Below are 26290 nucleotides of genomic sequence, written 5' to 3'. Positions count from 1 at the left end.
ATTATGATGGCTCTGATACGAGGCAATTGCCTTTTAGTCTCGCAATAGAAGGCATTTATCATTAAAAGAATAAAATCTGTGTGCTACAGTATGGGATTATTTATTAGTTAAATGTCCTAATCTTCATGAACTGTATTAAGCATATGTATTGCGGTTTGAATCACCCTGTATGTTGAGAAAAATATTTTGAAAATGTGCGTTATCATGGCATCCATCTTATGTAAAAAATTGAAATAAAAATCACAAACCAAAAACGTAATAGGTAAAAAGCTTTTTTGGAGGCCTGGGTCACTCTCTATATAGGTATGTATAAAACTAGTAGCCTAAGAATTATTTACAGTTCGTTCCATTCTAAAAAAAGTAAAACACACCGTACAAATAACTCTAGGAAGATGTATTTGTACGGTGGTAAAAAACTGTCTAAACAAGGCGAAGGGGCAGATATAATAAAGCAATAAAATGTAAAAAAGGACGGTTAAACATCTATGTTTATTTATTGAGCAAAATTCCTTTAGAATATCGTATATAATGACCAAAATAGGACGCAATTTTAAGAAAAAAATGTCACTTTCTGGCTTATAATAAAGTTTCAAATGTAACGTTTATATCCAAATTTGTTATGATCTACAATAGTTAGGTAGTAATTGAGACGAATTATAATTCAATTGCCGGCTACTACGTTCTTGTTTTAGTAGATCAAAATTCAACAAATATAATTAGAAATTATTTTAATTGTGAGAGACTCACTTGTGGGACGCCTATGTACGATTACGGCGCGGCGGAAACAATACCTACCTGTGGAAAGACAAATTCGGGTAATTTGAGCTTATTTGTTCACACATTTGACACTGTCGTACCATATTGAAAATTCGCAGATTCAAAAGTACATTAAACAAAAACAAAAATTACTGAAAAACACTGAAAAGTTCACTTTGGACTTGATTCCGACTTCAAACACACCGTAAGCTAAACGTAGTACGCTATAACGGACCATGGGCCGTCGCGAGGGCTGGTGGGACGGACGGCTCATTTCATTCATGAAGACTAGCAGCGACGTTGCCAGTAGTTCTAGACGTTTCAGCACATTAAACAGTAAACATGTCCTTTAATAGTAACGCATATATCCTCTGGTTAATAACCATATTATTACGCATGCTTCTTTAAAAATAAACTATTAATTTAATTAAGAAATTGTGATTTATTGATATCCGGTGAAGGTTTTAAAGTAACCTTTTCTGCAAATCAAACTAAGTAGATAGGCGCAAATTTGATATGTGGCAATGTCGCCTTCTCTATCTCAGTTGGTTTTTACAGTACGTAGTGAACCTCCGAATGTTTGATTGGGTTAAAATGCATAATGTGATATCTGTTCTTTCTAAATCTATGATTAACAGTGATATTAGATTATTTAAACTTATCGACAAATACGTGTAATCAAATCAATTATAGTAATACACTACTCTAATTATTGATAGTTGTAATTAACAAGTACTTCTAGATACTTGTAATGTCATAAATTTTATGCACTTTAAACTGGGGACAGACTGCACTCGAATTTTTTGCTGTTTCATGGAAATAAATATTATATAATATAAAATAACTCGTTATCTAAACGTTATATACTACAAAATATGTGTTTAAAAAATAATTGAGGACTGCAATTAATGTTTTATCTACTCCATATTCGTTATTGGCAATCAAAGGACTATGTGATTGAAAGAAAGTATCATTGTTACTCCTAAAAATAATCAATATACTATTGCTAAATGTCTGGTGCCTTATTCCCATTACTTTAACTTCATAAAAATATTGTTTCTTTCTTTTTGTGCACGAGTAAAATAAAAATAAACCCATCAGAATAAAAATCCTAGGATCAATAAATTAGTGTATGTGTAGACCACATTAAACTTTGACCACCTTGTACATATTATATCGTCTGTCTGAAATTTCAATTTGTTTGCCAAGAAGTGCCTCTACTTGAACTTAAATATTTCCTAAAAAAATTGTATGGAAAGATAAGAATTAATAAGTGTGTCATTTCACGTGCTTCTGATATCTTTTTATCAATGTTTTGAAAAAAAAATGTTTGCAAAAAATATTTAACCGTGTGAATATCTTATTGTTAAAGTAGTTTTGAGTGCAATTTGTGTCTTTATTCCTTGTTCTTTTGTCTAGAGAACTGACGCTGTTGTAGACTGAAAAAAATATAATAATAATAATAATAATAGCTCCCGTATATAGCGTTTAACGGCCTTGGGAGTAGCAAGGTACAGCTTGCCATACTAGAGCCGTTCGGTATACAAGGAAGGTAATGTGGCTAGCACTACGCTTCAACCGCCTATTATTACCTCAGGATTGTGAATCCCAACTACTCATTTACTAGGCTGAGTCGATCTAGGTACCCAAACTATTTTTATTTTAATAAAAATAGTCGGCTGATGAAATGCCGGGTGTAGGATTCGAACCCACTACCTTGAGGTTGGTAGACGAGAGCCTGTACCTCTACGCCACCGGGTAGCGATTTTGTAATATATACATGAATACAGTGTTAACTGGATTTTTCTTGAATCCTATTGGTTAGCGTAAATTATACACTGATAGAGTGTTCCCAGAAATAATATACGCGGTTAGAGTGCTGATCACTCGCCGTATCAAGAATTGTAAAATATACACGGCTATAGCACCACGCAAAATAGTATACACGGTAGCAGTTTGCCATTCTGCAGCGTGTATGAACACTCCATTTCCAATTTCTTTTTCTCTTTTGTTTACTTCCGTAGGTATTTAATTTACTTGTGAACTTAGATAGGTACCTACTCCGTGGTTGCGATACGAATTTGTGTATTTTGATATATTTAAAAGATAATATGGAAAAAAATCCTGCAACTTTTGTATTTAAAGTTTTTTCCTAACTCCTAAAATAAAGTCTCTAGATAGGGTGCAAAATATAAAAGAAAGTCCTATACATATAAGTCTTTAGTCGTTGCATTTTTAGTGTAGAATATTTTAAAATGTAATTTTTGTTTATTTAAAGATGAAAAGGACGATGAGGCGATGGATGCAGTAAATAAAATGGAGACTGAACTTGAAAGAATTGTGGGAATTGCAAAACTATCGAAAAATACGATACTTATTAACAAATTTACAAAGTCTCTACAGCAGATAAAAACAACTGGTCAGTTAGAAAAACTTTTTATTACGACGATTAAAGAAAACAGAAAGGGAAAAATGATTGGTGTGCAACCTACATCATGCATAAGAAGAAAAGTTTGGTCTGATTTTAAATGTGGCAGAAAACGGATTCAGAGCGGAAGACCTTCAAAAGTTGAAGGAAAAACAACCAAGAAGAGAACTCACAAGTTAATACAAAACATCAATGAAAATGTATCGCACGCTAAACAGCACTAGTTTGTGTAATATTACGATTTTTTAAAACTACTTTTTGGTAATAAAAACTGATGATTGAATTTTGTATTAACTTATTGTTTTAAAAAAGTTATAGGAATCTACTACCGTGTATATATTTCGCTGCGAACACTGCAATCATGTATGCTCGTTCATTTGTGCAGTCTGCACTGTAGTCGTGTAGATTATCACTATGAACACTGGAACGCTGTATGATTACCAGCAACCAAGAGCGCTCCTTAAAATACTCTTAGGCGGAGTCTGCACTGTTATCGTGTATATTATACAAAATCGCCACCGGGTACCTAAAAAAATATAATTTTACAAAAAATATTTTGGATATATTCATCATCATCATCATAAACATTTTCAGCTTATTCAATCATTTCGAATTATGGTGTAGCCTCCCTCATATATTTAGATACTCTCTTTGTAGTTGGGCCCATTGCTGTCTATTGTTGACTACGCGGACCTAAGTTATCCCTGCTAATTTCTTAATATCATGGTCCCATCTCAGGTTCGGTCTTCTTCTAGTTTTTTAATTCCTCGTGAGTACCATGCTGTAAATTTTTTGGTCCATCTGTTGTCCGTTCTTCTTGCCAGGTGTCCTGCCTGCCCATTGTCATTTGAGGGATTTGATTCTGTGGATGACGTCTATTACCTGGGTCTTTTGTCGTATTCACTCTATTCCTTATGATGTCCAATTGGTCGAATGTTTTCTTCTTTAGATATAGTGTCATTCTAGATTTAAATATGATTGAGTTTCTTCCATAAGTACTCTATGCTAACTCCATTCTTCTGTTGATTTTTGGTAGTGGAGATCTCGAGCTGTGTATTAGATGTCCTATTGGATATATTACACCACCTTTAATAAGCAAATTTGAAAAAATGTATTTTTTGCATAGTTTCACATAATAATTTAGCTTTATAAAATTATTGTTTAGATACATTTAAACGTTATTATCAAATGATACAATTTTCACAATTAGCTTTGGGTGTTTACAAATGAAATTCAAACCATAAATACAAAAATGTTGTAAAATTCATTTTTAGCCAAAAAATGCTTATAAAAAGTAAAAAACCACCATATAATCGCAGGTCAGAGACTATAGTTTAGAAAATTATGGATCATGTTGAGGACATAGATGCCATTATTGTCCCTACAAGAATGGAGGTTTACTAGCTGGAGCTTCTTTAGCTGTAAAAATATTAAACCCTAATATATAAATATTTGTGACTATGAAGTTGTTTTCCTATAAGATCCTGGTACAGAACTTAAAACAGTTCTTTAGGGAGTTGAGCCAGAAAGATGTGCAAGTAATTCCAAAGCCAACGGAAAATAACAGAACGGAAAGCAACGGCCCAGTATTCACACTCATGGAAAGTACCTTTTTAGATGGTCTGGCTGTTTCTGAGGTAGGTTTCAATGCTTAGGGACCTCCAGAACCCATATAACACACAATATCCGCAGGATATTCATAGAATGTCGGAATATCCCATTATAAGATCATCTTATAAAGACATCTATAGGATATCCTCCAGACATCCTGAAATCCTGTAGATGTCTCAGAATAGAACATCTTATGGATATATCTGTCGTATATCTATGTACATCCAGCTGAGATATCCAAACATGCTCATGATAATAAAATATCCTAACAATATCGTCTAGATATTTAGGAAAAATAAATAACGTACTACTTTTTATATTACATAAAATGCAATAAACTATACAGATAGATATATATTACGTCAAGGCAACAAAATAGCCTGTTAGTATCTTCTGGATAATCTGGATATTTATGAGCTTGGCCACTCCCAGTAATACAGAGAATTTAAATCGCCCGCGCAAAAAATTTGCCACAATCCATCTCGACAGTTGTTTGTTTTTGCATCGTGTATTATTCAGTTCTTTGATTTAGTGAAATTCGAGGTGAATTCGGTCGTTTGTCGATATTGAATGGGCTTAAAAATAACTGAAACTAACAAAACTGGTTGAGTTTGACTTAGTTTTTTCTTATACTCATAATTCTAGCCTTGTTCTAGCAGAAATTCTATCCTAACCTCAACTAATGTCGAAAAACGACGAACGACTCAGGGTCTCACAATGAAAAATTTGTGACAAAATTATAGGTGAAAATTTGTTGAAAAGCGCTTGTTCTTTATCCCTAAACCCATTTTCGTGTTTGATCTATTCAAACAGAAATCCTATTTTTGTGTTTAAATTGTGAGTTTCTGGAATGTGTGGTGTTAGAAATTATACCTGTATCCTGTGTGATAACTTTGATGTAAACCGTTGCTGCTAGACATAAACTGCTAGAAGCTAGACTCCATAAAGGGTAGTATAATCTGGTATAATACCATACGATCGAAAAAAACCGCGTCAGAGGTGGCTTGGAAATGAAGATTGCTGTTATTTTGTATGTAAAATTATATGGGGAATGTCATCGATCGTAATTTTCAAGCCAATTGAACGCCGTTTATGGTTTGGTCGATGGTACAGTATAAATTGAAAGCTCTTAACTCATACAAATAAACTTCTAAATTTTGACGCAAAATTCATTGACATAATATGTAGGTATATTTTAGAGCTGTTAATAAAAATATCCAATGAATAACGTCAAAATGTGGCCAAATAAAACTAAATCGCGAACGTTTTTACTATAAACTAAGGATGAAGTAAGTATTGTCAAATAACAGTCCTCATATAATGTCCTAAAAATATTCTATAATGCTCCCAACATCATCCTTGTATTATCCTATAAATATCCCAAATAATCGTAAAAGGCTTGCCTAGGGATGTCTTCAAGATGACTTTTTTTTGTCCCATCTGGATATCCCATAAATATCCTCCTCTGGTTTTTGGATATCCCTAAGATATTTACTATATCCTTGGTGGATATCCTCAAGATATCTATAGGATTGTGTTGTGTTATATGGGGAGTGTTGTGTTATATGGGGAGCCATATTGATAAAATTAGCTAGCTCTGGTCATTTTAGGTTCATAGAAAACGAAAAATGCGTTATTGGAGAAGCTTGTGCCGAGTCTAAATTGGATGTATTATTGGATCTATTGTGTCCCCTTTTCTTAAGTTATAACTCAACATCACACAGTCTCAAGGCTTCGAGAAAAACTAGTATCTGGTTTTACAGAAATTAGTTCTCCATCTCCGATATCAGTCGTACCAAAGCTTATGAATGGTTGTCATCTCCATGGTAATGAGGTGCTCTGGTGTTTTCCCATTTTCCCCAAGGAATCTGCATTCGTCGGTTGTTTCTTAGGTTCAATCTACTGAGGTGTTTATTGAGGAGACACTGTTCTGTTAAAAGTCCGAGACAATTCGAAGATTGATCTCACAAGGTTGGAGGATTCCCATTCCACGTTACGGATGAAGTCTTCCAGGTTCTTTAGGCTGCTTTAAGTTTGCGCCGAGTCAATAACCGTCAAGCAAACGTTATAAATATGACCTTTAAAGTATTTTTTTTGTAACTTTTAATATCAGAAAAATATAATTAGACAAACATTTTGTGTTAAAGATGACGCTTAAAAATGCATTGTTGTCTAGATTTGATTATATCAAAATTGAAAAGTGAGGTAATTAAAATTATTCGTCAATTTCTCAAAGGTGACATTGAATATTTTTTTTATCTGAAAGAAAAAAATATACCTACTTGATGATACTGATAAGACTGATAAAACTGAAATTAAAATAATCTAGATATATCAAGTTCTCGCGTAAAAAGTAAATGTATATTACACAATTTTATGTTAAACTTTTATAAAAGTTTTCAATAAAATATAAAAATGAGTAGGGCTAGTATGTTTTAAACTGAATTATAATTTGTTTACATTATTTTCATTTTAAATAAAATCTACTAGTCTTGCTTACTTTCTCTTTATTTACTTTGCTTTTCTAAATAATATCGTCAGTTCTATTTACATTCTATACGAACTAGAAGTTATCTAGTTATATAGCATTTAGCAGTGGTGGACTAAGCCTGTCGGGGGTCCGGGGCGGCAAAGCTAAATGTGGCCCCCGGTCTGCACATTTTGTAAAGATTGAATGACGTATGAATAATGGTTGACAAATTTCAAGTATTTATATACTGTACTAATTGTAATAAAAATCGATATATATACAGGGTGTCACAGAAATAAGTAATTTAAGGGGTGGTAGATAAAAGAAACATATTTTTTCTTTATCGTTTTTCAAATAGGTCCAAAATAACGGAGTTATTTTACTTTGAAAATATACAAAAGAAAATTTGCTAAAATTTTGAGAACCACTGGATTTTTTCTGGATTTTCTTTCCTATATCTAATACCTATGTTGTTATATTAACAAGAAATTATGTCTTTTAACTAAAAACTAAAAAAAGTCCCGAAGCTTTCAATTGTTTTTTTCGCGAAAAAAAACTTATAGGCGTGTTTCTGGGGTTGAACTATACTACCAGTTAAAATACTTGTACTTATTTCTGGGACACCCTGTATATTACAGTCAGTATGTTCCCGGATTGTCTTTACAAAAGGAAAAACTTTTTAATTATTGACTTTTTGAAAAAAATGCGTTCTTCATAGGAATTTTTGCTTGTTGTAAAATGGCGTTTATAATTTTCTAAATATCCATACCGTTTTAGAAAAAATAAAAAAAAAACATAAAAATGTAGTTTTTTAATGTAATTTTTCGCCAAAAAACATCCTAAAAAAATAAAATTCCTAAAAATTAAAACGCTATGGTAATATAATTTCGATTTCATTTTTTGATAGATCGTTATAATTAATTTTGATTAACGTCATATTTTTTGATGTTAAAGTATCACATTTTTCGATAACTATTATCACCCTTTCCGTAGCATTGAACTAAATAAATTTTGTGCTTCTTTAACATTTTAAAACAGCAAAAAATATAACTTTAATTAAAATTCTGTCAATAATAATCTATCAAAAAATGAGAACGAAATTATATTACCATAGAAAGGCGTTTTACTTTTGCTAGTTCAAAAATTCAACTACATTTTCATGTTTTTTTTATTTTTCTCTAAAACGGTATGGAAATTTGGAAAAGTATAAACAAGAATTACCATTTTAGAACAAGCAAAAATGTTTATGAAGACAATCCGCGGACATACTGTAGATATAAATATGTTATTCATCGGCAGTGCCATTTTTACGATGGGGCCCCAGCTTCAAAAAGGCATCAAAAACGATAACATCATTTTTTTTAAAGCTTATAATAATACATTTAAATTGAAAAACGAATGCAATTTGACGTAATAAAACAATCCCCGAGCGAATGTTTGCATATATTTAATGGCAATTTATGATGACAAAGTCATGGGAATACCGGTTCCACATATAAGCCGCGTTACTTTTGCGACCGTTCCAGGTAAATACCGCGATTTTGTAAGGGGTCCCTTACAAAATCGCGGTATACTTCTATATAGGTCCAAAAATAAATAATAATTATTCGAATATAAAAAATAATAATTATTCGATATTCTAAACAAAGAAAATTACCCCTTGTTTTAATTTCGTAAATAGAAAAATGCCATTGACTGGGGCCTAATAATTGATAATTAAGTAAATATCTGCTTCCATTTATACTGTGTTTAGTTTGCGTATACTTATGGTTTGCATACTCTAATTACAAATTGCTTTATAACACATATTGGCCTGTTTGCCAGTTGAATAAAAAATTACTTATTAAGATTTGGAGGCCCCCTAGAAGAAGGCCTTCCGCCCCCTTAGTCCGCCACTGGTATTTAAACCCTACTAACTGGACCAGAATCGTTCTACTTCCCATGTGGAAATCACCTTAAAGCGTAACTCAAGAAACTGGAAGACTTCCTCCAAAAAGATTTTCCTTGATTTAAGTAAGAACAATCTGCAGATTGTCACGGGGTTTTTAACAGGATACTCTATTTTCTCAATGAACACCTTAGTAGATTGAAGCTAAGAAACAATAATTGAAAATGCAGATTCTCTGGGACAAATGGGGAAACACTAGAACACCAATACCTCATTATTGAGTACGCCGAGACGACAACCTTTCGGGCCATAAACTTTGGTAGGACTGATGTCGGAGATGGAGAACTAACCTCTGTAAAATGGTCTCAGATATCAGATACTACAGCCGTAATTATTTATTTATATTATATAATACAGCCGTAACTACTGACTAGCTTATAGATGGGAACGAAACAGCATGGGGCTCAAGTTACATCCACGCTGGGGCACTTTATATATAAGGTTAAACCATCCCTACATGGGACACTCGTCCACAGGACATCCGTACATAGAGCATCCAACCATAGGATACAGACCGTAACTTGGACAACCGTCCATAAGATAACGGTACAAGGGAACACTACCCGTACCTTAGAACACTACTAGGACCTTGGATAATGCCCGTACCTTGGGCACTGTCCGTAACTTGGACCATAACCTTGGAATCAATACATATATATGGGATACCTGCTCATACCTTGGACACAGTCCGTCCATAAGACCCTAAAAATACGAAACTCTTGTTTAAAACCCCAAACAAGGTCTAATAAACAAAATAAACCTACCTCGAAACACTTCCGAGGGCTCAATAATAAACAAAAGAACTGTCCTTTCTTCCATTTAACATTCTGGAGGACAACAGCAAAAGTACACAAACGTGTCAGCAAAATACAAATACGAGTTAAGGTGGGCCAATCCAAAACTCTACCCTAAAAATACGCAGTAATAATAACGAATCTAATAAAGATAATAACTCATCTTTACCTGTAGCTTCGAAATGGCAGCTGATTCAAATTATGCAGCAAGATTTAAATTACCATTTTAAAAGACGGGTTTGCGACCGTGCCGCAAACCGGCCAATGCCAAAAGTGAGGTTAAAGCGCAGAGAGGCGCCTTGAAGCGATGTTGACAGCCCTCCATAGAACCAGTGATACGATAACAGGGTTGTTGACTAGAGAACGTAAAAATTACGCCAGGCGCGTCAAGTAAATTATCAGGCCTGAGCGATACGGAATCCGGTGATTATATGCCAGACATCATATATTATATATGAAGGACATGTAACGAACTAAAAATGTTACATGCTTCAAAGTGGTTGAAATGAAATATCTACATTACAAGTATTTAGGTAGGTACTTTATATTAATTTAAGATAACTGTTTATTTTTTAATCGGTCATAAAACCCGCGACCAACTTGATTATCAGCAGACGATGGTCTAAACTTTTTAGTGAGTTCTTCTGAAGCTGGCATGGATGTAGCAATTAAACTATTTTTGAAAGATTTATACAGGGTGGCGCACCTCATTCGGCTCGGTTGATTATACAAAAACGGAAAGATGTAGAAACAATTTAAAATTATTTTGAAATGTACAAGGTGTCAGAACTAAGATCCATACCAAAGTTAATTTTTTTATGGAACACCCACTATTTTATTTCATTTTTGGATTTTTGGACATAAAATAAGGCATTTATTATAAGGGTTTAATATGTTTAAATGCTTTGATTTCTGAGATATTTAAAGATATTTAAATATGCATGCTATGATAAAAATGTTTGTCAACACTTTTTACATCATTTTTCAGAATTAATTTTTGTGCTGACTTTCAAGCCAGAGAAATAAACCTTACTAAAAAAATTGATTGATTCCTAAAATGTATACAGAGGTATCAAAAATTGCGTCATTTGAAGTAACGAAGTTTTTATGTAAAATAAATATTTAAAATATACCAGCAATTTTTAAATATCTTTAAATATCTCAAAAACCAAAGCATATAAACATATTAAACCCTTATAATAAATGCCTTATTTCATGTCCAAGAATCCAAAAATTAAATAAAATACCGGGTGTTTGATTATGATTGAAAAGAAGGTCTTTTTCATCAGGAAAAAGTGCTGCTAATAAAACAACAAGATCGACATCTTGTCCAACCACTAGAACTTGTTCATTTTTCTCAGATATTTGGATGGCAGTACGAATAATTTGAACATCAGCAAAGAAGATTGTGTAAAAAGATGCAGTTGAAAAAAGCCGGCATGAAATGTACAACTATGTGCGGAACCTGATGTCGTGGGCAAAGTTGTTCGAATACTGAGCACATTCTAGAAACTATAGACGATGACAATATGTAGATGAAAGTATGAATGTTAGTTTAGTGGAATAGACAATGTTTTTGTTTATATTATACAGTATTAACACGTTAAAATACCTTGGGAGACTATAATTTGAAAGGCGATCTGTATTTTTTTTGTACTCCATTTTTCAAACGGTTATTGCTCGAAATACATTGGATAAATATAAATAATAAATAGAACCTTTTTTGTAGCAAATTTTATAGGGAATATTTTTGACAAGAATAAAATTTTCTGTGTGAATAAAATTTTTTTGGCGGACGGACTGAAGCGTATCGGAAACAGCGTTGTCAAGTTCTTACATTTGTACCAGCTCTGCTAAAATTTTGCTGATATTTATTTATTCTTTCACCTCTTAATTAAATATATATTACCTTTCAAATGATACAAATTTTTAAAATATGTTAAATTGTACAATACAAAGTATGGAACTGATACCGAACGGAAGCTTACGTATGGCGTCAATACAATAAAAATACAGAATGAATATGGAATGGATATGGAATGGAAACGGAAGGTATAGTGAGAATCAACCTTAATCCGCCTCGCCCCCGCACCTCAAGCTGGACATCAAGACAACGCGCACGCCGTGCATCGCGTAGTGTTTGGTGATTAAATACCTACTGAATTCGCCACCCTACACTATTTCTTTTCTTAATAAATATGTTTACAGTTAACTAGCGTAATGCGGACCGCGGACCCCTTATACACATGCTATGGACCTCTAAGGGGTCCGTGGACCACACTTTAAGAAACCCTGATTTAGACCTATCGACAGGTAAACCCTAACGCGTTTACCTGTCGTACTCCTTTCTCCTTTGCCAGTTGGAAACTCTGGGGTTGTTTTATAGTCATCATCATCATCATCACGCAGCCCCCTTTCACGTCCGTAGTTGAACATAGGCCTCCTCCAAACGTCTCCAGTTCTCGCGGTTTTTAGCTGTTGCAATCCAGTTAGTTGTTATTCGTTTCAGGTCGTCGGTCCATCGGGTGGGAGGTCTGCCTTGGTTACGCTTGTCGGCTCTTGGTCTCCACTCTATAAGTCTTTTGGTCCATCTCCCGTCTACCATTCTAGCAATGTGTCCAGCCCATCTCCACTTTTGTTTTGCGATTCGCTGGATAATGTCATCCACTCCCGTACGTCGGCGTATCTCTTCATTTCTTACTCGATCTCTCAAAGTCAGGCCAATCATAGATCTCTGCATCCGCCTCTGTGTCACTTTCAATTTTTCTGCGGTTGCTTTTGTTAGAGTGAGTGTCTCTGCGCCATAGGTCAAAACCGGGAGGATACATTGGTTAATTGCCTTTCTTTTCAGGTGTATTGGGATATTTGCTCTAAAGATGTCCCTCATTTTTCCGTAAGCCGCCCATCCCAAGGTAATTCGTCTAGCCAGTTCACAGGTTTGGTTATCTCTGCTTATTTTGATCTCATGGCCCAAGTATACATATTTGTGGACTAATTCTATTCTGTTGTTGTGAATTTGTATGTGTTCGCTGGGCACCATATTAGTCAGTATCTTAGTCTTGTCAACATTTATTGTTAGCCCAATCTCGTGTAATGCATCGTTAAGTTCTTGAAGCATGTCTTTGATCTCTCCCAGACTATCTGACACTATAACGATATCATCCGCAAAGCGTAGGTGGTTGAGTCTCTCTCCATCGATAACTATTCCTTTTGTTGCCAAGCCAGCATTTTGAATGCATGCTCAAGCACAGTAATAAACAATTTTGGCGACATGGTATCGCCCTGCCTAACTCCCCTTTTTATTTTTATCTGGTTAGTTGTGGAATGTAGATTTACAGTTGTTGTAGCATTGTCATATATGTTTTTTATTATGTTACAATATCGATGGTCGATTCTACATTCTTGTAGCGCTGTTAGGATGGCCGGTAATTCTACCGTATCGAACGCTTTTTTAAAATCGACAAAAATCAGTGCTAGGGGACGATTGTTTGTTTTATAGTATATCATTATTATTTTAAGTGGCTTTACAAAGGAATATATCCTAAATTCATCATTTTTTGGATGTTGGATGTCATCTGCCAAAATCTTGCCTAGTTCGTTCGTTGGACAGCCTTTAAGATCACAAAATATCACTAAATCTTGCCTATCAAAACATTACGACTGTATTTTACTACACTACTATAATTATTTTAAGATAAGTAAACAATTTTTAATTGTGTATATTGTGTATTTAGTTATATTGGTTATCTTTATCATCGTTTTTCGCAATTAAAAAATATCGACAAATAAATCAAATGCTCTCGCTTAGATTAACAAACCGCGGATTAATTTTCTTAATAGCGATTTGTATGTATAATATCTACACAAACACGAACAATATTATCGATCGACAATATGACTTTTTTATTGAGCGTCAAGTTTAAAACAAGCAAATATTGGGAAGTTCATTTACCTTTGTTATTTCGAAAACAAACAAAACTCGACGATTATTATTGAATAAAAGTTTGTTCAAATACTATAAAGGTATTATTGAAAAAGTGTTTGTTTTATTTTAAGTTTTTAAATAGAAAGCAAATATTTTGATTTTGACATGCTCGCCTTAAAATAATCGAGATCCTCTCCGATTACAAATATATATTGAATTATGAAAACTAACAAATCAGTGAGTAATTTTTGGTATTAAGTAATAATGTTTAAATTAGATACTCTTACTAGAAAAATAAATAAACAAGGGTATTCCTTATTTATTTATGCGTGTAAGCGTTTATGTATTTTTTAAATTAACAATCAGTTAAATAATAACTACATATAACGACGGGTATATTGTTAATAGTAAATATGTAAATGGGTGATGTAGTTATTTTATTTAAGGAGGTTAAGCGGGATTTACACTGTATCATCTTTGATGTACAGGGTGTCCCATTTTAGTTGAAATCATGCGATATCTCCGTTATTAGTGAAGATAGCAGGGCGCGGTTTGCACAAACTTGTCCCACTTTTTCGTCAAACGGAAGATGTCGTAAACAAAATTTTTATAGCCCTCTTTACTTCTAAGCTACGGGGCTTTTTGAAAATTTTGCAATTTGGCACACTCTCTGTATCTCTGTTATTGTTAAAAAATCACTAATTTATTCCACTAATTGCGAGGTTCTGAATGAAGCTTAAGGTAGCCGTTGTCAAATCGATTAGCGCAATGGGTAAAGACTAGTGATGGGATAACTCGAGCGAAAATTCGCTCGATTACTCGATTATTGAAATAACCGACATCGCTCGATTATGAACGAGGGATGAAAGTGACGAGTTACGAGCGACGCACGCAAGCTATTCTAGAATGAAATAAATTGAAATCCGATTTTAGTGTGATATACTCGATAAAAAGCCGAGCGAATGTTCTACACACATTAATTTATACGACGTTATCCGTTGCGTATTTGAGTGACAAAATTTTACGATCTACATCGACAATGCCTTGAAATAAACGAAATCAAGCAAGCGATCAAGCGAATCGCTCGTCGCTTGCTACTTGCCATTCATCACCGAAAGAATATGTGCTCTGCGCACGCAACTTACTGCTTGGCGATACGAGTACAGTAAGCGATATTTCGCTCGATACAATAATCGAGTACTCGATTATTGAAATTAATCGGTTTTTCCCATCACTAGTAAACACGCTAAGCGCGTCAGATGAGAATACCCAAATCGATAGTTAAGTGCGCGCTAAGTGAAAATTAACATCATTATATTGTCGTGATCCTGGATTGGACCACCGTCGTCACCAATCTTGTAGTCGCTGCCACCAAATGTTGTAGTTCTCTATTTGACTCGTATCACCACTTGTTGGGAATGTTATTCTTTATTTTTTTATAATTAAATTCTTACTAAGTTGTTATTACTTTTTATTTTTAAACTTTTAATACATGCTCATAGCTTGAATATTTTTGCATTATAGCCGGTGCCGTTCAAAGCCTACTTATTTAAAGGGGGCAAATTTTTATATACTCTATATCTCGAAGAGGAATCGAGCAAAATATCAAGTGTGTTATATTTTTGGAAAGGTAATTTTAAATTCTTTTCAATAAACTAAAAATATACAGGGTGTTCCATATAAAAAATCAAATTTTCTGTTGATAATTCTTAAATTATTAATTTAAAAAAAATTATACTTAAACCATTAAATTCTACGTAAAAAGGTACCTTGGAAATGTTTTCATAAAAACAGAAAATTTTCCATAGCAAAAAAGTTACAGCGATTCATTAAAAAAGCATATTTTTGAAAAACACCCCGTAACTCCGAAACGGTAACAGATATCGATATGCGGTTTTCACCATCATGTTTTTGACAAAAATTGAGCTCCAGACACCGATATTAGTTTTTGTCTATCTCCTATAGAAAAGAGTGTTTCCATTTAAAAGCGTCGAATTTGAACCACCCTGTACAGGGTGTCTCATTTTGGTTGAAATCATGCGATATCTCCGTTATTAGTGAAGATAGAAGGGCGCGGTTTGCACAAACCTGTCCCACTTTTTCGTCAAACGGAAGATGTAAACAAAATTTTTATAGCCCTCTTTACTTCTAAGCTACGGGGCTTTTTGAAAATTTTGCAATTTGGCACACTCTCTGTATCTCTCTTATTGTTAAAAAAATCACTAATTTATTCCACTAATTGCGAGGTTCTGAATGAAGCTTTAAGGTAGCCGTTGTCAAATCGCTTAGCGCAATGGGTAAAGACTAGTGATGGGATAACCAGGGGCGGCTCGTAGCACTGGAAGATGGTGAGGCACATTAGAAGAGAATTTTTATTAGTACGTATATAGGGTGACCATTAGTACGAGGAAGTCCGATATCTTCGTAGTTCCCCCGCAGAAACCCTGACTATATTATTTTAAATAACGAAAATAATCGATATTTTTGACCCCACCCCGAAAGGTTCACGATTTGTCCTCAAGTTGGCAGCACTTTTTGTCTAGTCGGTTGGGCAACTTTAAGAATATATAAACAAGGGTTTAGCATACAATTTTGAACACCCTGTCAAAAAACTATCAAATCATATTTAATAATGCTTTAGGATTATACAAAGTGATCAAAAAGGAACTGAAAAATGCAATAATATACAGGGTGTTCTATTTAAAAAATCATTTCTATCCACTCACACTTTTTTGAGCCACCCTGTAGAGGTTAAAAAAGAGGTTTGTTTTCGTGAAATACATCCTAATACACACTTTAAGTCCGCCCTTTAACAAAATTGCTAACTTTTTTGCACTATTGCCGGACCCTGTAGAAATTAAATTAATAAAATTATAGTTATTTTTTATACAAGACGATAAAATGGTATTTTATCGTTGACCGAAAAGATTAATTCAAGAGCGATGAATGAATTTCGTGATAATGTAATTTTATCGTCGTGTATAAAACAATATTTTTTTCCATAGCGAGTTACGTTTTAAAAAATATCCAGGAATTATTATTTCAAGGAATTTATTACGAGTAGAAAAAATATTGTGCTGGGTTGGCGTTGGTTTCTATGTAATTTGACAAATAAATAAAGATGTCTCTTTAGCTGTCAGTTTTGAGTCAATATTTTTTAATTCTCTTCGTGTCGATTGCTGACTGAATTGGAGCCAGAAATGGCTCAAAACGAAATAAGTAATTTACCAACAGATATTCAGGCTGAGGCGACAAACGCCATATCCAAACTACTTCCATTTAAATCCCAAATAACTTATGAAAAGGTATACAAACATTTTCAAAAATGGAAGCAATTAAGAAACGTGCGAGAAGAAATAAAGTTTTTATTCTATCCTCGCTGTTAAAGTATCATTTAATCTACCTTTGCAGTTAAAGTACTATTTTATCTATACGTATATACATATATATATATATATATATATATATATATATATATATATATATATATATATATATATATATATATATATATATATATATAATGCGGGGGTCCTACAGCTTCTGCCGCATCCCGCATTTCGACCTCCATATTGCTCGATTTTGCCATTCTTCCTGGTTAATAGCTCTGTCTCTCATGTACTGGTCTACTCCATCTAACCACGTAGTTGTAGGTCTTCCCCTTTTCCTTCTGCTTTGGGGACGACACTTTCTAATGTGTCTCCATTGCCCTTTTTGGCCATCTTTCCCCTCCCATTCTTTTTACGTGCCCATACCATAGTAGCTGTCTCGATTCGATGTTGTCGGTGCTGGTATATATTCGCCTTGATCTTTGCCTGATTTCCTCATTTCTAATGTATTCCATCCTTGATATGCGACATGCTCTTCTGAGAAAGTCCATCTCCACTGACTCGACCATCCTTCTTTCTTTTGCTGTAAATTGCCAGCATTCGGCACCGTATGTTAAAATTGGATCTACGATTGCTTTGTAAATCCTTATCTTTGTTTGGATGGATGTTTTATTTGACCACAGGAGAGGGTTTAAAAGACCGATTACTTTCTTACCTTGTTGAACTCTACTATGTATATCTTTCTTGGAGTTCGTTGGAGAATTCCAAAAAAATTAAGAACTCCAACTCCGAGAAAGTACTATTTCTGATAGATATAAGACAATTTTAACAGTTGCTATGAAAAAAATAAAATTAACGCTCTTTATTTAGACGCTGAGAGTCTAAAAGCGCTTAGCGATTCCTAAGTTACAGAATTCGTCATTGGCCCTGGTCATTGTATAAAATTTACAGAAAAAATAAAATTAATTAAAAGAAGTATCCTCCTTAAATAATACTAAACTCTTAGCCAGAAAGTTCAGTTCTAAAATACGAGCGTCTCCTTTTTTGGCGTGCTTCCATCGCGATCCATATTTCCCTCTCGGCCCCGAAAACGGTCGTCGCGGCGGACGCCACGCACCAACCGCCCCCGCCGCTGCCGGCTAGGTTTTCCGGTGGCATCCAGACGGATATTGGATATCGGCCGGTGTTATCCGTATTCGGGGACGCGGCGCACGGATTGGCGGCAGTATTGACGTCCGGCCGTGCGCCTGCGTCTACCACCGTCACAGTCGACGTCGTCTGCTTCCACCCTTTATCGCCTCCCCAGAGGTGGGATGTTTTTCATTTTCCAACCTGGCTATAGCAGCACGGGGGGGTTGGATATTGTCGGAAATTATTTAGGATTTTCTACGGTATATTTTCTATTATCTAAGTTTTTGGCCTGTTAAATTATTACAATTTCAAATTTATCAGAGATGTTAATCCATGATAATTAAAATTCCAAAATTAACTTGAATAATGGAAAGTACATAATAATATCTATTTTCATTTTTTCACATATTATATAAAAAAAAGTTCCCACCTTTTTTACAGTGTTACAAAAAGTAAAGACAAGTATAATAAGTATGTGGTTTACTATGCTACCTCAAATATTTACTGATAATCTGTGTTGAAAATGGCCTGTTTCCAGAGACTGCAGAGTTTCGACTAGATAATATAGTATATTGTTTTATTAGGATTAAAAATGGCACTTCTTGTGGTGAGGCTGAACGTTTGACATACAGGCGAGCCACAAAAAGTCATTTTGCTCCTAATAGAACACGCTATTTATTTTCAAATGCCACAAATAATTTTTTAAACAATTTCAAACGTTCAAAATATTATAAAAATATTTAAAAGTAATAATTTGTATGTAATTATACAGAGTGGTCCAAACTGTACTCCGGAAACTTCGGCAGCATATTCTGCAGATAAAAATATGTAAAAAAGTTCGTATAAATGTATGTCCTAAAATGCTTAGTTTTGGAGATACAGGGTGTAGAAGTTTCACTTTTATTTCGATTTTTTCCAATTAATTTCTGAAGTAGTCATAAATAATTTTTTAAAAATTTCAAACGTTCTAAATAATATAAAAATATTTAAAAGTAATAACTTGTATGTAATTATAAGTATACCTGAAACTACGGTTACGCTCCTTGAATTTGACACTTTATGTCAGTTTAATAATATATTTTCGTACTTGTGTGCTTAGGCACAAATAATATTCTACGAGGACAGTTTTAGAAGTCTTAGACTTTTAGAATTAAAAGTTTTTCTTCAAACGTCAAAAAAGTATTAATTTTTGCGACGTAATTGACAATATAAAAACGTAATTATAATGCCTAGGCATAAAAATAAAATACTTTTACGCTCAAACACAAAAGTACAAAAATGTATTGTTAAACTGACATTAAGTGTCAAATTCAACGAGCGTAACCATAGTATTTATTTATTTAGTTTCTCGATATATTATTACTAGCAAGGTATTACTTTTAAATCTTTTTATACAGGGTTGTTCACCACATACGACACGGAGTATTGTAGCTAAACGATGAGATTTTTACAAATTGTAAGTTTTGGGTTCGATGAAGGACTATTAGAGGTACAATTTAAAAATAATTTTACAAGATACAGAGTGTCTCAAATAAGTAAAAAATATCAAAGTTGTATTTTTTTAAATGGAACACCCTGTATATTATTACATTTTTAGTTTCTACGATTAAAATAAAGGTAAATTTGATTAAGGTTTATTATACTTAAACCTTACCGTTTTTGAAATATTTTCAATTTTGTGAAATTGCAGTAAAAATTTTAAAGCTTCATTTCTCCAAGGGTATCAATGTTTTTAATACTAAATATTTAATGAAGTTTATTTATTGATCAGTTATTGTGTTGCAATAATAAAAATAATACTACCTTATACAGAGTGTCTAAAAATTTATTTTAAATAATTATTAGCTTCAAACGGCAATAACTTGTTTAATTTAAATGGAACACCCTGTATATTTTACGAGAATCAGATGCACAATTTAATTGTCTATCAAATTATATTATACCATTTTTTACCTATCTCTTAAGTGTCCGTAGAAAATGCATTTTCTTGTAATTTAGAACTTATTTATCAATATACCCATGGACTATTGACATTTTAGATTATTTTTAAAGATGTACCAAATTTTTAAAGAGTACAGATACTAATATTGTCGATATAATTCGTTTATTTCATTAAAAAATAAAAAAAAACTGTTTAAATATTTGTTAAAGAGGATCAGTTAATATGATTCCAGTATTCAAACAACATTAACTGACTGTTTGCTTTGATTAATAATAATTGCTCCAAATACTAAAAAACTGAATTTTGTATGGGCATTAGACAGTGTGATAAAAAGTAACACCTTAAAAATGATATTTCATTTTTTAATAAATGCTTATTTATAACTACAGAGACTTTAATTTGATAACTTATTATTATATTGATTTCTGACTCAAATCCACATTTATTTATAATAATTTAATAACGAACACAATTAAGTATGTAATTAATTAGTATATGGGCGCAAATAATGGTGTTATATTTAATTAATGGTATACTCTTTTATAAAGATTTAAATAGTTTTCTTTTTGCATACAAATGGGCTAGTAATATTATCGTTTTGCTAAAAACGATAATATTACTAGTCTGTACATTTTGTACATTTGTTGCTTTAAAAACAATCTAAAATGTCAATATTCCATTGATATATTGATAAATGAGGTCTAAATTATAAGAAAATGCATTTTATACGAAAACTTGAAGGGATAGGTAAAAAATGGTATAATACAATTTGATAGACAATTTAATTGTGCATCTGATTCTCCTAAAATATACAGGGCATTCCATTTAAATTAAAGAAGTTATTGCCGTTTGAAGCTAATAATTATTTAAAATAAATTTTTAGACACTCTGTATAAGGTAGTATTATTTTTATTATTGCAACACAATAACTGATCAATAAATAAACTTCATTAAATATTTAGTATTAAAAACATTGATACCCTTGGAGAAATGAAGCTTTAAAATTTTTACTGCAATTTCACAAAATTGAAAATATTTCAAAAACGGTAAGGTTTAAGTATAATAAACCTTAATCAAATTTACCTTTATTTTAATCGTAGAAACTAAAAATGTAATAATATACAGGGTGTTCCATTTAAAAAAATACAACTTTGATATTTTTTATTTATTTGGGACACTCTGTATCTTGTAAAAATATTTTTAAATTGTAGCTCTAATAGTCCTTCAACGAACCCCAAACTTACAATTTGTAAAAATCTCATCGTTTAGCTACAATACTCCGTGTCGTATGTGGTGAACAACCCTGTATTATTTACAACGTTTGAAATTGTTTAAAACATTATTTGTGACGTTTGAAAAAAATAGCATGTTCTATTCAGTGTAAAAATTACTTTTTGTGCCTCCCATGTAATGTCAAACGGACAGACTCAAGCCTCAACACAAAGAGTATCATTTTTATTCCTAATAGAACAATAAACTATTCTTTTTCAAACGTAACAAAATTATTAATTATTGCGACGTGATTGACAATATAAAAAACACATTTTAAGCCCTAGGCATAAAAGTAAAGCACTTTTATACCTAAGCCCTTGGCCTGAGCATAAAAAAGTATGTAAAAAAGTACGAAAGTATATTATTAAACTGACATAAAGTGTCAAATTCAACGAGCGTAACCATAGTTTCTCGACATATAATTACATACAAGGTATTACTTTTTAATCTTTATATATTATTTGGAATTTAAAAAACGAGATTTGGTATGTTAGTATATGACATAAATTAGGATTGATTGACATATTCACTTCTTTTGCCACTTCCTGTTTCACCGGAAATGACTACAACTTTTGATTTTTAAATGGCACCCTTGGTATTTTTTACTTTGTTTGAAAGAAAATGACATTCTGAAGAGAATGATACAGCATATGTCAACTTTTGACATTTTCAATTAAAAAAATAGCATTTTAAATTTTAATTTCAATAGTGAAATTAAAATTTCCAAGACTATACTTATTAACTGCAAGACCAAGACCTAAGAGACTCTTGGCCTTATTCTTGGTCTTGCATTGGCTCATCACTACATCTAATTTTCTTGGAAAATTAGCTTTTCCTTACAAGTTCTAATAGCTATTTAAATAAATAACTAATCCTTCAGAATACCCTTGTTATAATTGTACAATTAATTGTTGTTAATCCATTATTATAATTATAAATATTCAAAATTAGGACGTGCGATTTGCAGGCGATCGATAATAAATTACTTGACATAGTGATTGAGATACTGAATTGTTAAGCTTAATAAAAGAATTAAATTTTTGCCCTTATCAGCATTTTATCCCAATCAAAAATCTGTATTATTTAAATATCTATAAAATTAATGAGTCTGGGTTATACTTATTTGCGTCATTTATCTTTTTATTTTAAGAATTTCAACAAATTATTTATAATAAAACGTCTAAAATTTAAATTAAAAAAATGGAAAAGATGTCTCTTGGATCCCCAGATCATTTTATACTTATGTAGATAAGTATATATTTATGATCTGATACCGGGTCCAGACCAAGCAGACAAAAGAGTAACAAGACAGAAACATTCATGTTTTACGGCAAGTTGTGACAAATCCAATACATTTCTGCGACATTTTTGTCTCATTTTTGTTTTGTTTCAAAATTGACGGAGACTTTTCAATGTCCCGTCTCGAGTCGGTAAAGATCAAAGTGTATATGTTTTGTTCGTATATTTTGCGCGATAAGTTGTCGGCACAGTGTGGATGGCGTGTGCTGCCAACAGTAGGAGACCAGTGAAATCACACATCTATACTAATATATAATATGAAGTGACTGACATACTGATTAATCACGATCCTGCTCAAACCACTCAATGTAAGAAGCTCAATTTTGGCATACAGGCTGATTCTAGGGTGTTCGATAAGAAGGGATTTTTCGAAATTCCAGTTCCAAGAGGGTGAAACCACCCCTCAAATATTACAATATTTTTTATTTAAAAAACGGTCAAGTTTCCGAAAAAACGCTTAAACACGTATATTTTATTTTGTTTTTTTACATATTTTAAGATTTTTTAAAAATGTATACAGGGTGTTTCGAAAAATCTGGTCATTGGTTAATCAAGATCCTGCTTAAAGCGCTTGACGTAAAAAGCTGATTTTTGGAAAACAGATTGACTTTAGGGTGTAGAGGTTCGATAAGAAAGGATTTTTCGAAACTCGAATTCTAAGGGGGTGAAACTATCCCTCAAATATTAAAATGTTTTTTATTTAAAAACCGGTGAGTTTTTCGGAAAAACTCTTAAAAATGTATATTTTATTTTGTTGTTTTACATATTTTAAGATTTTTTAAAATGTATACAGGGTGTTTCATAAAATATGACCATTGAGTAATCACGATTCTGCTTAAACCGCTTGACGTTTAAAGCTGATTTTTGGCAAACGGATTGACTGTGGGGTGTAGAGGTTAGATAAAGAGGGGTTTCTCGAATCTCAAATTCCAAGAGGGTGAAAACGCCCCTCAAATATTACAATATTTGTTATTTAATAGACGGTTAGTCTTTCGGGAAAACGCTTGGACAAGCATAATTTATTTGTTTTTTTTACATATTTTGAAATTTTTTAAAAAATCATACAGGGTGTTCCAAAAAGTTAAGTAATTGATTAACCACGATTCTGATTAAACTGCTCGACGTTTAAAGCTTATTTTTGGCAAATGTGAGAAAATTTTATCCAGTTTGTATGTTAATGGAAATTCTTGCCTTGCTTTATCATCACCATTACAAATTATTAATTCGACGCGAACGAAGTCGCGGGTACACGCTAGTTTAAGTGAAAAATTAATTCGAACTCTATTAGTGTGTAGTTGGTTTACTTATGAAGAATATACTACACATTTTCTTATATTGCTATTTTTTGACCGCAAATGGTAAAATCATAACTAAGAGCTTCTCACCCGTCGAGTGCCGTCGAGTGAGATGCACCCTGTACAGTCTGACAACCCAATGAAGGGAGGTCGAAAGAATGCGAGCAAAAAACTTCCTTGCATATTACGATGTTGTCACAATTTTCTCGTAATAATCCTAATTTATTTTGTATAGACTAGAAGTACAAATTTTAAATTTCTATTTCATTACTTAACCTTATGAATTTTCTCAGTAGTATTGTCTTCTGGGATTTGCTATTTTATTTACATGGGGAAATTTTTTATTTCTGTTTTTGGTAAAGTGAGGTCCATTAAGACTGCAACAAAGGGGATTTTTATTAAACAATAATAACTCAACTTATTGCAAGTTAATAAAAATATCAAGAATAAAGAATAGAGACATAAAAATAATACATTGCTTAAAATAGAAAATAAGTTAAGTCGTATAATTTTTTTTAATCAGCTGCACCTAGGTATACAAAATTTTATCCCGCATTTTGAAGAGAAAATCCAGAAATAAAAATTAAAAACGTAATCAACATTGAAAATACATTTTGGGAGGTTGACCAGTACATGGAAGAAGTGGAACCTCTAATTATTCAAACTGATAATGACAGCAGTGATGATGATTCCGACACCGACACTGACGATGAAAGTGATAAAGAAAATTAGACTCTTATATGTACAGGGTGTTTCATAGACCTAGTATTTGTTTTTTGTTTTTTATTTAATAGTTAAGTACTTACATTACCAAAGAGACATTTATAATTTAGAGTTTAGGTTTCGACCGTTCATAGTTTATTATAATGCTTTTAATATTATTTATTTATTTCCAAATGTTTTCAGTTTTTTTACCTATTTGTTTTTTATTAGATAAGTACCTATTAGGTAGTCATTTGAAGTTTAAGACTCGGTTTAAAAAATGCCAAAAATACCACAGCGTTCTTAGTTTATACCTAATATTATATTAAGTATATCTATTATTATCTAAGTAAATAATTACCAAAATTTGTATTTACTTCCAATGTACTTATTAAAACTGATTAATATTTTTAATAATAATCTGATTAAAATAAATTTGCACGCCTATGACATGAGTAGATTTTTTACACGCTTCCCCTCTGCTGCCTCAGACGTCGTTGCCCTTCATTCAGTTGTCGCACTGTACACTGCTACGCAATTCAGGATCTACGCGGATCGAGGAGCAGGGCGTAGGTAGATCGGAACGTATAGGCTGTGGTATAGGTATCGACGAGTGGCGGCATTTTGCCTTTTTTTATATCGCAATTTGTAAACAGCGCTTATTTGTAAACAACCACCGTTTTTGGAGAGGTATTTTAGATAACAATCGATATTTAGAAATGTTTTGACACCCTGGAAATACTACTACCGAGCACGTCATTGTTGCAACTTGCAACTGCGTTAATACGCCTGGCGGTGACCGCCTCATACTCTTTCAGATATTTAGCAATAAAATAAAGAAACCTGTTATTTTTAAGCTGTTTTTTTATAAATAACTATAACGGTTTCAACTGTTATCTAAAAATAACAGTTTTGCCCATCACTAATAAAACTCATTCGCAACAACTAAACGTTTTACTTTGTTGTACTTACGTCTCAAATTTGTCTTGTCAGAAGTCTCCATTTTTTGTGACAAGTTTGTCTTGTTTTTGTCTCAAAATCGTGTTTACTTTTTGTCGCCTTGGTCTGGACCCGGCATAAGGTTATCATTCAATTTTTAATGCAAATTTTATTTTTGGAAGATATTAAAAGTAAATTCTAACACCCTTGCAGTTTCGTAATATTGAAATATGGTCTAATTATTCGATTCATTGAAAAGGAAACGCGGAAATTAGATCAGCTATCGCCGTTCGTCCCAATTAACGGCTCGACCTCATTTAAATATCGGGGGCTGTGTTTTTACACCATTTTTTACACCATTTTATTACCCTCGGAGCTAATTAAGTATTTTTATCGGATGATATGAAATCGAAGCTGATTTTTATCCTAACTTTCTTTCTTTACTTGTT

Source organism: Sitophilus oryzae, unplaced genomic scaffold, assembly GCF_002938485.1.
Source record: "Sitophilus oryzae breed Bouriz unplaced genomic scaffold, Soryzae_2.0 scaffold_847_pilon_pilon, whole genome shotgun sequence".
In the NCBI taxonomy this organism is placed as follows: Eukaryota; Metazoa; Arthropoda; class Insecta; order Coleoptera; family Curculionidae; genus Sitophilus; species Sitophilus oryzae.
Note: the sequence above shows the minus strand (reverse complement) of the source record.